Genomic DNA, 15,766 nt, shown 5'->3' with positions numbered 1-15,766 from the left:
CCGGTTAGTCTTTTCCTGTGAAAATGAAAAAGTATATGTATTCAAAATCATAGCATCAAGTCTAAGAGGGTTCATTCTCTTAGCACAACGTTACATGTGGAACGGACTTAGACAATCCACATGCTAGCCCGACTCAAACGGTAGTCGGTAAAGGCTTATCAAATCCGTTGATGGCTGAGGATTTGCCAAAAATCCTATACACGTTTGCAGGCCCATCAGCTTAATAGATGTGAGCCGAGACTTAAAATACCACAAGGAATCAACAGCTCCAAGATCAGAGTTGAGATCCAAAGTATTCCGAAAATTCGTCCCAGTCAACCACGAACTTTCGAAAACTTTGGAGGGGGTTCTATAGGCTGTCTAAAAATCACAATAGATAGCTGATCCCCATCAAACACCGATGATGGAAGTTACAATCTGACGACTTCCAGAAGGCTATAATTTGAAGACTTTCACGTGGATCGATGAAGGTTACAATCTGACGACCTTCACAACAATTGATAAAAGCTCTAATCAACAGCCTCCACAATCAATATCGGGAGTTACAATCTGACGACTCTCACATATCAGAGAGCTAAAGTAAAGATTACAAAATGACGATCTTTGCAAAACTTCGATAGAAAGAGACTACAAATCGACGGTCTCTTCAAATCAAGACGTGGAAGTCCTCCCCGCGTCCCAGCATCAAGATGCGCCGCGTTCATAGCCACGAACGCAGCTCAAATGCAACTCCAAAAGTTGCAAACGCAGCTCCAAAAGTTGCAAACGTAGCTCCAAAAGCTGCAAACGCAGCTCAGATTCGGCCGCCAACGCAACTTCCAAATCGCTGTAAACGCAGCCTTCAAACGCTGTAAACGCAGGTCACATCCAGCTCCAAACGCAGCTCAGATCCGCTGCCAAACGCAGCTCTTAAATCGTACAAACGCAGCTTCCAAATTGCTGTAAACATCCATTGCCAAACGTAACTTCTAACAAACAGCCAAATGAGCTTCTAGCCGCTGCGTCCGAGCTTTCAGATACTGCGTTCAAGCTTCCAGACACTGCGTTTGAATGCAGAATTCACGTCAGAACGCGGGCCTGCGTTTGACTCGTTCAAACACGAGCTGAACGGTTCCAAAACCGTTTCCCACGATCTGAGGGGATAACAACTCCACTCAGGAGTGATTTAAGGCGCGGTTACATCCCATTAGCCCCACTTAGGAGCGAATTAAGGAGGTGGTTACACCCCTTAATCCCCTATAAATAATTGAAAATCAATTCAGTTCAGGTTGGGTCGGTCTGTTGGAACTTCTTGGCAACAACAGGAGAGATCCTTGGGTAGGCTTTTGAGGAGATTGACGTCATCCCTCAGCAATATTCGGCAACAGGAGCTTTCTTCATCCTTGGCTTATAGACCGATTTCGGTTAAATCAACTCTTTCATAGAGTTTTAAACTCATTCAGAGTTCTCAACAACGTCAAATGGTGAGAAGAAGATCATGTTCCAGTGAAACAAGACGTTGGATCGTCAACGAGAAGCAAACTCGACGCGAGCAATCGAGGGAGGCATCTCATCGCCACCATGAAGAACCCAGAATTAAACAAAGGGGAGAATCCGGATCATTCTCTTCTCTTTTGTAATCAGGAGATCCAATTGTAATCGAGATCAAAGGAATACAAATCAATTTTCCTTCATTTCTTTTTATTACAAATTTTCCCACAAACAGAGGCAGAAGAAGCCCTTAAGGAAGCACATGATAGAACTTGTGGTGCACACCAACCCGGTCCCAAACTATGTAATCGCCTCAAATGATTGGGCTATTATTAGCCAACTATGGCTGCACACCAACCCGGTCCCAAACTATGTAATCGCCTCAAATGATTGGGCTATTATTAGCCAACTATGGCCAAGGACGCGGTCGTGTATGCACGACGGTGCCATGCATGTTAGATACATGACAACTGCATGCACTAACCACCGGAGCATCTACACGCTTCGGCTATATCTTTGCCATTCGAGACCTGGGAATGGACATTGTTGGTCCTATTTTTTCTCTATCAGTCAAAGATGACCACTTTATTTTAGCAATAACCGATTACTTCTCCAAATAAGCTAAAACAATTCCACTTAGAGAGGTAAAGATTAGAAATGTAATTAAATTTATCAAACACCATATTATCTACCAATACTGTATTCCAAGAAGAATCGTGCATGACAACAGCTCTCAGTTTGTCAGCAATGCATTCATCAAATTCTATGGAAAATTCAGAATTCAAGACATCTTGTCGACTGCTTACAATCCCACTACAAATGATTTAGCTGAGGTCTTCAACAAGACTATTATCAAGATCTTGACGAAGCTAGTAAAAACCAAGAAGCGAGATTGGGATGAAAAACTTGGTGATGCTCTTTGGGCCTATCGTACCATGGTCTGCACACCTACTAGAGCAACTCCATATTCTCTATTGTATGGGTATGAGGTTGTTCTCCCCTTGGAAATCTAGATTCCATCCATTCGCATCGCTCTCACAACAAGGATGATGAAGGAAGAACAACGTCAAAAATTTTTGAAGAATTCGAGATGTTAGACGAGAAACGCTTGGAAGTTCAACAATAAATTGAGCTATACCAAGCTAGAATCTCTAAAGCCTTCAATAAAAAGGTCCAACAATGGGTCTTCAAAGAGGAAGACTTGGTACTTGTCATTCGGTGATCAATGAGACTCAACTCAAAGAAGAAAGGCAAGTTTCAACCCAAATGGGAAGGACCGTTTGTAGTATATACGGTCTACTCAAATAGATCATATCATTTGATCACCCCAAGATGGTGATAAGATCACGATACTACTTAATGGGAAGTTTTTTAAGAAGTACTATCCTTAGTATATTCAGGATAACCTATCTGATGCATGCAATTTGAATTGTTGTACATATTACACATATTCATATATATCACTCCGTATCGATGATGGCGGTAATGCACTTCGACGAGAAGTTCCTGGAGAATATTACACATAATATTTTTAAGGATAACCCGACATCAATTAACTATTTAAGATGAAAAGTAACAGTCTGAATAGTTTTTGTTAATCATTATTGAGATGATTAAAATTCTCCCACTGTGATTCTAAGTTCCTTTAGAGATGAAGCACATTTCATTAGATTCAATCCAATTGGAATAAATCTTGTTAATTATTTTAAATCTATCTTGAAACAAACTCCTTGGTTATCAGTATTTCCTGATAACTAGAACTCCTTTATAAAGTGAAATATAATAAAATATTTTCTTTTCTTCTTTCATGGTTAAACTCTTACATCCCTCACTGTGTCTAGGCATTTAATATTCCCACTATTAAAATCGTGACACAATATTCGATATCCCACATTACATTAATTGCTAATCCATAGCAATTAGCAAACCTCTTGTGTTAGGGTTTCGCAAGAAAATATCGTTAAGAACTTGACACCAAAACCCCCACCATGTCCTTATTGACCAGGTGACCTTGTCAATCAACACCATTCTTGTTATTTTCATTACCTTCAAATTCCCACTTGGTCAAACCTTCAAACAGTTAGGACCAATACTAAAATCTCCTCTCGATTCTTTCCATGAACGAGAGGATCACTTAACTTGAACGACCATACCTTCGTACAGTTAGGGTCATATCAAACTCCCATGCGGTCAAACCTTTAGACAGTTAGGAACAATGCCAGAATCCTCTCTTGATTCTTTCCATGAATGAGAGAACCACTTAAATTGGATAATCAAACCTTCAGACAGTTTAGGGTTATCCAAATTCCACCTTTTGCTCACGTGAGGTAAAAGGTCTTTTCTGAGTCAACGACATGTGGCATGACTCAAATTCGATTCTTGGAGTGGAGATCTCACTCTAAGTTTCTCTCTAGATTCTCTAATGCACGTGCATCTAGAATCCTTCGACTCTAAGTTCACGTGAACAAGGAGTCCCCTCCGAAGAGAAAGATAAAAAATACATTCTTTCTTTTCAAAATTGGGTTCGTCTCTACCCCAAGAAGAGACATGTCAGGGTTTGTCTTTGCCCCAAGAGGAGACACAATAGGGTTTGTCTCTTCCCTAAGAGGAGACACAACAGGGTTCATCTCTGCCCCAAGAGGAGACACAACATGGTTCATCTCTGCCCCAAGAGGAGACACAACATGGTTCGTCTCTACCCTAAGAAGAGACACAACAGGGTTCATCTTTGCCCCAAGAGAAGACACAAAACTCCAAAAGTCTACACGTGTAGCCAGTTGTTATTACTGACTTAATGAAACCTAAATCTATGCCTATCATGCTGTTTGTTGGAAAATTTGCAGTAAAAGAAATGAAAGAAAATTGATTTGTATTCCTTTAATCTCAGTTACAATTGGATTTTCTGATTACAAAAGAGAAGAGAATGATCTGGATTCTCCCCTTTGTTTAATTCTGGGTTCTTCACGGTAGCGATGGAGTGCCTCCCTCGAATGCTCGCGTCGAGTTTGCTCTCCGTTGACGATCCGACGTTTTAATTCACTGGAACATGATCTTCTCCTCACGATTTCACGTTGTGGAGAACTCTGAACGAGTTTAAAACTCTATGAAAGAATTTATTTAACCGAAAGTCGGTTATAAGCCAAGGATGAAGAAGATCTTGTTGCTGATCTCCAAAGCTCCAACCGAAGGATGAAGGATCCTCTTTTCGCTGCCAAGAAGTTCCAACAGACCGCCAAGGATGAAGAAGATCTTGTTGCTGATCTCCAAAGCTCCAACCGAAGGATGAAAGATCCTCTTTTCACTGACAAGAAGTTCCAACTGACCGCCCTCCAAAGATCCAGCCCTGATCTGATTATCAAAAATCCGATCCTTAACTCTGTTGAGTTTGTTGTTATTTATAGGAGGATTAGGGGTGTAACCGCCCCATAATCCGCTCCTAAATGAGGGTTTAGTTACCTCATTAATCGGTTGTAACAACCCACGTAAGCCACTCCTCAAATTGTGGGTGAAGAGCGGTAGAGCTGCGTCCAGTGGCGATTTAAGCTGCGTTTGCAACTTTTGGAGCTGTATTTGAGCTGCGTTCGTGACTATGAACACGGCGCATCTTGATGCTGGTACGCGGGGAGGACTTCCACGTCTTGATTTGAAGAGACCATTGATTTGTAGTCTCTTTCTGTCGAAGCGTTGCAAAGATCGTCATTTTGTAATCTTTACTTTAGCTCTTTGATATGCAAGAGTCGTCAGATTGTAACTCTCGATGTTGATGGTGAAGGCTGTTAAACTAGAGCTCTCATCGGTTGTCGTGAAGGTCGTCAGATTGTAACCTTCAGCGATCTACGTGAAAGTCTTCAAATTGTAGCCTTCTGGAAGTCGTCAGTTTGTAACTTCCATCATCGGTGTTTGATGGGGATCAGCTATCTATTGTGATTTTTAGACAGCCTACACATGCATAGTGGATTTTATCTTGGTTCTTAATCAGAGATAAGTCTACGTCTAACACACGTAGCCGAGTAGTCTATTCCTGTAAGAATAATGAAGTCTACGTATTCGATATCGTAGCATTAAGTCTAAGAGAGTTCACTCTTTTAGCATAATGTTATATGTGGAACGGACTTAAATAATATGCATGCTAGCCGGACTCAATCGGTAGTCGGTAAAGGCTCATCAAACCCGTTATTGGCTGAGGGTTTGCTAAAAATCCTATGAGTATTATGCTTATTTATTCTAAACAGAATGAGTAATCATAATAGAGCTTAAACGATCATAAAGAAAAAAAACAAAAGCGAGGCTATCACTCAATGGGCAACTTGCAACGGCAGATTTGCTCCTCTAACTTAGAAAGCTTATCCTCATAAGTTCGCTCAAGCTCCACCTTCAGACCAACTTTTATAGAATCTTCAGTGGTAGTCAGAGTCTTGGTGACCTTCCTTCATCTCTACCAGCCGGTCCTCTTGAGGCTTCATCCTCTCAAGCATTTTATTATAAGCGCTCTCCATGCCAGTCAAGTCGCTTTCCACTATAGCGCGGGCATTCTTGGCGTCCTCAAGGGCTTTCTCAAGGCGGGCTATCTCTGCTCAGTGTGATTCAAGAGATTGGAGAAAATCAGCTTTAGTTTTCTCTTTCTTCTTCAAGCCTACTCTCATCTACTCAACACAAGTCTGTAACCTTTGGAGTTCAAGTTCAGCAGACACTCGGTTGTCACGCCATGCTTTTAAGCTAGATTCCATATGAGCGATTATATATGAAGAAGCACCAGTAGCTCAGAGCTCATTTAACTCTCCGAGTTCTTTCTCTAATAGCACAAGGTCTGCTATAATGGAATCAACCAAATCCATATAGCCTTCGTCCCTGATGCCTGCCATATGTCGATCAAGGAGTCACCTAAAATTGTTGAAGGCCAATCCCATGTGAAGAACCTTGTCAATCATCATGTTCGAGAAAGAAGCGAAGCTATAAAGCTCTGTGCAGATCACAGCCCTATCCGGATCTTCATCTGACATCAAAGCCTTGATATAGTCATAGAGCGATGAAGAAGGCACTAAAAGAAGGACAGAAGATCCTTCAGGTTGGCGCTCTTGTCTCGACCCCGCTAACTCAGTCTCATGAGTTGCTGGAGGTTATTCAAATTCAATAGTGGCTGACACACCAACTTCATCAATTGATCTCATGACTTGAGCAGCTGGGCTAGCCTCAATTCTAGCTGAAGCCTCTATAACCATCGGGTCCGAAGGGACAACTGCTTCGGGTTGGGAGATAGATGGTTGAACCTCAATAACTTCTTGCTCCAAACCCGAGATATTTAAGTCTTGGGGCTTCTCGGTAGCCTTGGGAATAGTAGCTATATCAGCACCAGTGTCTGGTCCTATAATCAAAATTCCCACATGGTTGCCTAAAATTAACAACTGAGTAAAAGTGATTTTGGAATAAGTTTCATACCTGTAGACGAACCAGCTTCCACGGTTAGTCCTGCAGCATGACTCTTACTCAGTTCTGACAGCAAATGAGAAATCAAGTTATGGTCAGACTCGGAGAAAGTAATCATCTGGTCAAAGTCGTGCTCAGGAAGATCTCTAACTATGTCATCATGGGCAGCCTCCTCTTCAGCCAGCTCCCCCATAACAACATCTGCACAAAAAGCCCAGTCGAGCCTCCTCTTCAGCCGGCTCCTCCATCACAACATTTGCACAAAAAGCCCAGTCGAGGATGATGAGTCCCTCCTCCAGTGTGCTTCCAATGCATTGCCAGCTCAACTCCAGTACATCTACAACATATACACAGTATACCAAGGGTAATTTCATGCCAAATTTGCCCTTGGAAGTCCAGCATGCACAGGGTAGTTTTTTTAGGGAATTCAACTGTAATTTAGCTATGAGCTCCTGACAAAGATGATCAGTTCAGCATCAACTCGATGACACGAGCAAGTTCAATTTTTCAAATATCAACACATCAGTTCTAGTTCTTGATTTCGACAAATGGTCAGTGACGTCGCAGTACCAAAAGTTAAGAAACCGAAGCAACTTATGGGTCCTTCTGCACAGTCTAATATTGGGCAAAAGTAGGGCATATCTTATCCAAAGTATTTCAGACACCTCGATTATAATGATCGTAAAATTTAATAATAGTTAAAATAATTTTTTTTAGTATTTTGAAAATATTTAATTATTATTTTTAGAAGAGTATTTGTATTTTTCTCAACCTTCTAGAATTTTCTATGATTTAAAAGTTTAAATTTTATATTTATTTAAATAATTTTAATATTTATAAATTTATTTTGTACGGTAAAAAATTTTGGAATTAAATTATTGTGTTATCGGTACTATTACGTATTATTTTAAATAATACGTTGTATTATTAATACTATTACATATTATTTTGTGTATTATGTTGAATTATTAATTACATATTATTTGTGTAAATCATTGTATTATTTTAATTATTACGTATCAGCTGTCGTATTAGTATAACTGGTACGTTTTAGTGTGTATATAATTATCCCATAATTATTTAATTTTAAATATAGTAAATATATTTTATTTATTAATTATTCTCGTTTAATTATACAATATACCTATATTTCGACTATTTCGTATAAACTGTTGTATTAGCACAACATGGATGTTTTTGTTTGTAGATAATTATTTTGTAATTATTTTAAATTTTTAAATACCCATAATTATTTTATCCCTAACCCAAACCCTAACTAATATTATATATAACTATATAACTGCCCTATACATAAGTGAATAATAGTTATTAACCCACCTATAATAATATATATGATACTGTTATACTATATTACATACGTATAGCTATATAGTATACTATATATATGAAGTATATTATTACGTAATATAATATAATAGCTACTAGTAATAATATAAAATCGCGTAACGCAAAACCTACCTCCATTATCACAAAAAAACGCAGCGCCTCTTCCTCTCCTCCTCTTCTATATTCTCCTCTCACCTCCCGTCTCAGCATCCCACGCCCGAAACCCTCGCCGCTTGCTACCGACCTCCTCTCCGTCTCGTCATTTCGCGAGCAGCCCATGGCCACTCCTCCGTCCTCGGTACTCTCCAATAACCCCCCACGACCACCAGGCCTCCTTCCCTCCATCCGCAGCCACGTCGTCCAGCCAAGTCCACTGCCACGCTTCCTCATCGCTCGCTGCTCTGCTCTTACCCTCCAGAGCTCAGCGCCACCTCCGTACCTGTCCTCGAACCAGTCCCCCTCACGCCCATACGTCTCCACGCCTCCTCGAACGACGCCGCCTGTGCCGCCGCTCAAACCCCTAGCTCCCCGTCGGCCATTTCCTCCTGCCGACCCGCCCAGCCGCTCATGACCGCCACTCCCTTCTCCCACTACGCACACCTCCAGCACCGACCCTCAGCCTCGCACTACTTGACGCACTCCCACGAAACCAAGGCACTACCTCCGACCCCCTGCCGTCGAGCCACCCCCAGATCCACCGGAGATTCCTTCCAGCCACCACCGCCTCGGCGTTCCGCGCCCTCCTAACCATGCACGTTCCTCCTCGTTAGATCCGACCCGCGCTGCCAGCGTCGACTCGTTCGACGCGCCGAGACAAGATCTAGTCGATTAATTAGTATCTCTTTTATAATTATTATTGTTAATTATCTTAGTTAGATATTTATTGTGGTTAATATCATTATTATGGTTAATATGTATTTTTGAATATCTGCATGGAATGATGATGTGTAATACTAGCTTAAATCTGAAAGTTAACAAGCATGAAATGACGAGCGCACGGGTGGAAATTAGATTAATAGTGTTGTTAATTATATTTTTAAGAAATTACGGACATAAAATGACAAGTTAGGTGTTAAAATTTTAATTTATAAAATATTATCGAAAAATAAATAAATTAAAGGAATTTATAAAATAGGGAAATGTTACTATTCATGCAAAAAAGAATATTATTATTTATGATAGTATAACTGATAGCCGTAGACACCCTAGTAGTAAGATATTAATGAAGTCTATTTACGTGTGTTTTTATGCTGTGTAGACTCTGTTCATGCATTCCGTATTTCGTTCGCAGTTATTACTCATGCCTTATGAACTTGTTTAATCATGTTCGACATGTCATGTTATCATTGTATAGAATTAGTTTTATTTATTACCTCTTGTTGTGATTGGGAACCCTAGTAGTTCACGATTTAGTGGCCTCGTGTGTCATGAACAGACCTAGTGACATGTGTGGGTGTGTTGATTGATTTAGGTGTAACCAGAGATATTGTTGTGTCATGAACAGACCTAGTGACATGTGTGGGTGTGTTGATTGATTTAGGTGTAACCAGAGATATTGTAGACTTTGATTGTTGACTAAAAGCAAGATGAGTTAGGATGGGAAAGTCCTTATTCGTGTGATCGGATATAACTGTTGATATATCTTCTAGGCTTGCACCAGTGGATCGGAGTTGCCACTGGGATTGGTTGGTTGAGTCACAGTGGATCGGTGTCACCACTAGGGCTGGTTGGTTGGGTCAAAGTAGATTGGTGTCGCTTCTTTGGTTCATGAATTTATTTGATTGTATGCACATAAGGGATATGTGAACAGTTAGTTATCCGATAAAATGAGCGTTGACTGTGTGAGATGTGAATCAGTGACCTGTTATAAGATAGCTAGTTATATAACCTTGTTATTTGAATGATCTATGAATTCTTATGAGATGTAGGACATTTGTATTTCTTTCATACATAGATCGGAAGTAATATTTAATTATCTACAATTTAAGACATATGGTATATACATGAGGGTTTTCTTGTTTGGATTATTTCGCTCGACGTACTACGTCTCTTGTTGTAGATTTTTAAGTATTAATTTTATCTAGTTGTATAACCTTGTTACTTGGATGAGTATTCTGATTGCTAGTTGCATGACCTCGTCACAGATTAATTTTTGGATTCTTTGATTACTATATACTATTGGTGGATTTCATTTAGTTTTTAGTTTTCCAGCTGCATGCTTCTATTTATTATTACTATTTTTTCCTTGGTCGTTTGACCATTTATTTCTCTCATGCGGGATCTTATCGTGAGCCATGCACGCTGACGTACACCTATTTTATCTGGTGTACATCAGATTTAGGAGACGGATAGCCTCAGTTCACAATCGTACATGAGCCAGAAGATTCTTAGCAGGAGTACCTTGCAAACGGTGTAGATGAACAAGCTAAAGTATAGTGGTTTTCTTCTATAGTAGTTGTGGGACATTAGAACTCTTTATCATATTTTTTCTTAGTTTGATAATGGATTTTTGTATTTTTAGTAGTACTTTCTTTTATTATGAACTATGTATTTTTATTCTTAGTTGGACCATTTTTATAATAAGGGTATGTTTGACCCATATTTTTATGTCTAGAATGATCTGCTTGATGATATGTTTATTTCTTATTCTGAGTTGTCTTTATATTCTTGCTATTATGATCGGAGACCTGTGATTGAGATTTATGTACTTGATGCTTAGCGTATTGGATTTAGAAGAAAAGAAAAGAAAAAAATGATAGTGTATATTTCTTCTCAATCTAATACGTTACGGACTTGTTCACGTTCTAATTCCCTGGTATTTTGGGAAGCGGGGCGTGACAGTTTTTTTTGGTGGCCCATGCAGGTCACGGTCCCAAATCCTCACTAGTAAGAATATAGTGGACAATTTAGATACATATCATATTTCATCGGTATGACTACGATTAAATTCTTATACTATTATCTTAATAGCTATGTTTAATTCCTATTTTCCCAATATATTGTTTTGATTTTAACCTTATTTTTCTTTTATCCTCGTTTTCCTCTAGAACTATGGTTTTCCCAATATATTGTTTTGATTTTAACCTTATTTTTCTTTTATCCTCGTTTTCCTCTAGAACTATGGTGGGTACGCGTGGCTTTAGTAATCCGTCTAGTAGCAGTGCCCCGCCGCTCGAAGTGGACCCGAACCAGCTTCTAGCGATGATTCAGAGGTTGGTTACTAACCAGCAGCACCTGGCTGGGTAGCTGTACAGGGAGCCTTAGCATCAGCCTCCCCCTCATATAGAGTCCGGTGTTAGGGAGTTCCAGTACATGCGACCGCCTTCCTTCTCTGGTGTTGAAGGACCCTTAGCAGCGGAGGAGTTCCTGAAGGTCACTGAGACTATTCTCACGGTGACCCGTATTGCCCCAGCTGAATGGATAGACCTTGTGGATATTCAACTCACTGATACCGCCCGGATATGGTAGGTAGCTGAGAAGACCCATCTGGAGAGGCCAATCTTGTGGGAGATGTTCACCGAGCGTTTCAACAAGAAGTATTTCCCTCAGTCGGCTCGGGACGAACTCCTACGTAGGTTTGTTGAGCTCAAGCAGGGACGCCGATTAGTTGATGAGTATGAGGCTAAGTTCTCTTCCCTGAATTGATATGCTCCTCATCTAGTTGCAGACCCTACCATTAGGAGGTATCAGTTCTAGAAGGGTCTGGATAAGTATATCATGTTTTCTTTGGCTGATAGAGCACTTGTGACTCAGTATCAGTTCTAGAAGGGTCTGGATAAGTATATCATGTTTTCTTTGGCTGATAGAGCACTTGTGACTCATGATGCAGTACTAGATGCAGCACGTGGGATTGAGAGCATGCAGAAGTAATCTGAAGACCCACATGTGATTTAGAGCAGAACACCAGCAGCTCCAGCCCGGAATATCGAGCGTTCCCCTCCGAGGTAGCAGCAGGCTCCACAGCGACTTCAGATTACTCAGCGCCAGCCACTTTCTCCTGTGCATCCCTATCAGCACCCTAGAGTGTAGACCCGTTGCAAGTCTTCAGTGAAGTGTTCCTATTATGGCCACGCTGGGCATACCCAGTAGGAGTGTTGTAGGCGTCTTAGTCTGTGCAACGCCTGTGGATCCCCAGACCATGTCAGTCAGGACTATCCGCAACGACAGTAGGCCCGCTTGTCCCCACCTCCAGTTCGAGCAGCCCTTCCAGCTCCACCTCGACCTGCCATAGCAGAACCAGCTCAGCAAGAACCCTATCCTCGAGCAGGTCCTTTTCCTCCACAACAGCAGGTTTATCAGGAAGCGCGAAGGCAACAACGACATTCATGATGATGACCGTGAAAGCTGAGGCGAACGACCAGGTTATTACCGGTAAGAATTTATCATCTTAGTTTTACTTGCATATGATTTTCCTTATTAGTATTGCTTGATGATATTATGATAGGATTTGTTTATGAGTACTAGTTTAGATGTATTTTTCTCCTCCTGTAATAGGCAATGTTCTTGTTTCTTCCGTTCTTGCTTTATTACTCTTTGACTCTTAGGCTTCCTATTTTTTCTTGTCTCGTCGATTTGTGAGTACTCACTCTCGTTTCATATCTCTATCCTTGGGCTTAATTCTAAGGATGGAATTTGTTTTAAGGGGGTAGGATGTAATGACTGTAAAATTTAATACTAGTTAAAATAATTTTTTTTAGTATTTTAAAGATTTAACTATTATTTTTAGAAGAGTATTTGTATTTTTCTCAGCCTTCTAGAATTTTCTATGATTTAAAAGTCTAAATTTTATATTTATTTAAATGATTTTAATATTTATAAATTTATTTTGTGCGGTAAAAATTTCTGAAATTAAATTTTTGTGTTATCGGTACTATTATGTATTATTTTAAATAATATGTTGTATTATTGTTACTATTACGTATTATTTCATGTATTATGTAGAATTATTAATTACGTATTATTTGTGTAAATTATTGAATTTTTTTTAATTATTGTGTATTAGCTGTTGTATTAGTATAACTGGTACGTTTTACTATCTATATAATTATCCCATAACTATTTGATTTTAAATGTAAGTAAATATATTTTATTTATTAATTATTCTTGTTTAATTGTACAATATCTGTATATTTCGACTATTTCATATCAATTGTTGTATTAGCACAACATGTATGTTTTTGTTTGTAGATAATTATTCTGTAATTATTTTAATTTATATATATATACCCATAACTTACAAACCTTACGTCTAAATAAAAACACGTCACCTCTCTCCTTCGCTCTCTCACCCTCCGTCTCAGATCACGCCGAAACCTAACCGTGCACTTTGCACCACCGTCCCTCAGTTTGTCGCTGAGCAGCCCCTCATTCCGCGCCCCACTCCTCCGTCCTCGCTCTCACCACCCACAACCACCAGCCTCCTTCCTCATATGTCAGCCACCCGAGCCCAAGCACCCCACTTTCCTCATCCGCCTCGCTACTTTTCGCTCTCACCCTCGGAGCTGCCGGCCGCAGCCTCCACCTTTGCACTTACATCTTAACCATCCCCTCGACGCACAGTCGTCCCCGCGCCATCGCTCGACTGCCGCCACCTGTGCCGCGCCTCAACCCCAGCCCTTGTCGGGCTTTCCCTCCTCGCGTCACGTCAGCACCTCTGACGCCTGCACCCTTTCCCTTCATGCCACTTCCTGCGCCGCCTCCTTCCTTCGTCGCCGTGCTCACAAACTCCGAGTACTCTGACGCCCCTGCTTGTTGAGCCGCCCCAGATCACGAGAATTCCGCCGCCACCTACCGCGTCCTGCCCCCCTGCACATTCAGATCCGACGTAATGCACACTGCGCCACACTGGAGTTCCATGTGATGCCGCGCTCTATTCGCGTCTGACCGACCACACCGCAGGCGTCGGACTCATTCGTTACCGAGGCAAGATCTCGTCGCTTAATTAGTATCTCTTTTATAATTATTATTGTTAATTATCTTCATTAGATATTTATTATGATTAATATCATTATTATGGTTAATATGCATTTTTGAATATATGCATGGAATGATAATGTGTAATACTAGCTTATATCTAAAAGTTGACAAGCATGAAATGACGAGCGCACAGGTGGAAATTAGATTAATAATGTTGTTAATTGTATTTTTAAGAAATTACGAATATGAAATGACAAGTTAGGTGTTAAAATTATAATTTACAAAATATTATCAAAATAGAAATAAATTAAAGGTAATTTATAAAATAGGGAAATGTTACTATTCATGTAGAAAAGAATTAACACAGGCAGTTTTGCAATGAACCCCCTCCAAGACCAAACAAATCAACCCCGTTTCCACATATTCCTCCTCCCCAAAAGCCAAGCCCCAAAACCAGATCCAGATCTCTCTCCCCCCTTCCAAGACCCTTCTTCCTCCTTGAAACGAAGGCTCTCCAAAGCAGATTGAACCCCATCTGCCCCCCTCCAAGACCCTTCCTCCTCTGCGAGCCTACTCCGTCTATCCCGATCTCTTGATCAGGTAAAATCCCTCTTCTTCCTCATATTCGTTTCGGCTGTTTCCTTCTCAGGTCTCCCTCTTCTTCTCCTTCTCATTTCTTCTAATACACCCTCTCTTCTAATTAGAAGCTGGAAAATCTTGAGAAGCGTTTCTCCTTGCTACGGATGTATGTTTGCAATGTTAATTTGTGTAATGATTCACCTGTAATGTTCGGCAAACAAAAGCCTGATCCAAGAATGTTTTATTAATTTCGAAGTTTGGTGCTTTTATAAAATTTTAGTGAGCAAAAGTTTTAGACAAACAGAAATTGATGTTGAAAACAAAATTAGTTGTACTTATTAGTATTCACATCACTCCTCTTTCTTGCCTTTTTTTTGGTTGTCCAAATTGCATGTAGAGTGCCACTGAATGCTTCATCCACTTAACTGGAGAACTATATTAGAAGTGGAGCACAACACAGAATGCAACGAAATTATGTGAGTGAACGTGGCTTATAGTGTTTACGAACGCCAAAGCATGTATTTTGATGCAGATACTCATGTTCTTGTTCAACATGATGATTTTCACAGTCCTTTTACACATGACCTAAGAGAGCAATACAACTTTTGTTTACGAGTGGAATACATGATTTATTTTGTTAACTACTTTATGAGTCTACTTCTTAATTGATGTCAAGGTTGTAGTTTCTTATGATTTTTTTAGATAACAAGTATATGTATTAACTGTTACTGGTTTCTTGCTGCAGAGAAAAAGATTGACGAGCTACACAATCGTTCTTGATCTTCATCTCATGTGCTGTTGATTTCTGGTGATTTTTGTAATGTGATCAAATACCATTTTACAACACCTGAGGATTTTGTTGAGCATTTATGTAATCTTCTTCAGTTGTATAAGACTATAATTTGATGTGGTGATTTTGTTGAGGAGTGGTCTTATGTGATCATTTATGTAATATTGGCTTTATTGATGCTCGCTTGCTTTTGTTTTTTTAGCCAAAGAGGCAACAACACATCCCATGGTCACATGAGAT

General features: G+C 40.1%; 1 long non-coding RNA gene across 1 annotated transcript; it reads left to right on the top strand.

Annotated features, from left to right (window-relative positions):
• Nucleotides 14,553-15,703, top strand: LOC109822411. Its single transcript, XR_002242116.1, has 2 exons — nucleotides 14,553-14,757; nucleotides 15,482-15,703. It is a non-coding gene; the product is annotated as an uncharacterized LOC109822411 (long non-coding RNA).

Source organism: Asparagus officinalis, chromosome 8 (genome assembly GCF_001876935.1).
Source record: "Asparagus officinalis chromosome 8, Aspof.V1, whole genome shotgun sequence".
In the NCBI taxonomy this organism is placed as follows: Eukaryota; Viridiplantae; Streptophyta; class Magnoliopsida; order Asparagales; family Asparagaceae; genus Asparagus; species Asparagus officinalis.
The sequence above is the reverse complement of the archived record's forward strand: the minus strand, read 5'-3'. Positions and strand labels throughout refer to the sequence as shown.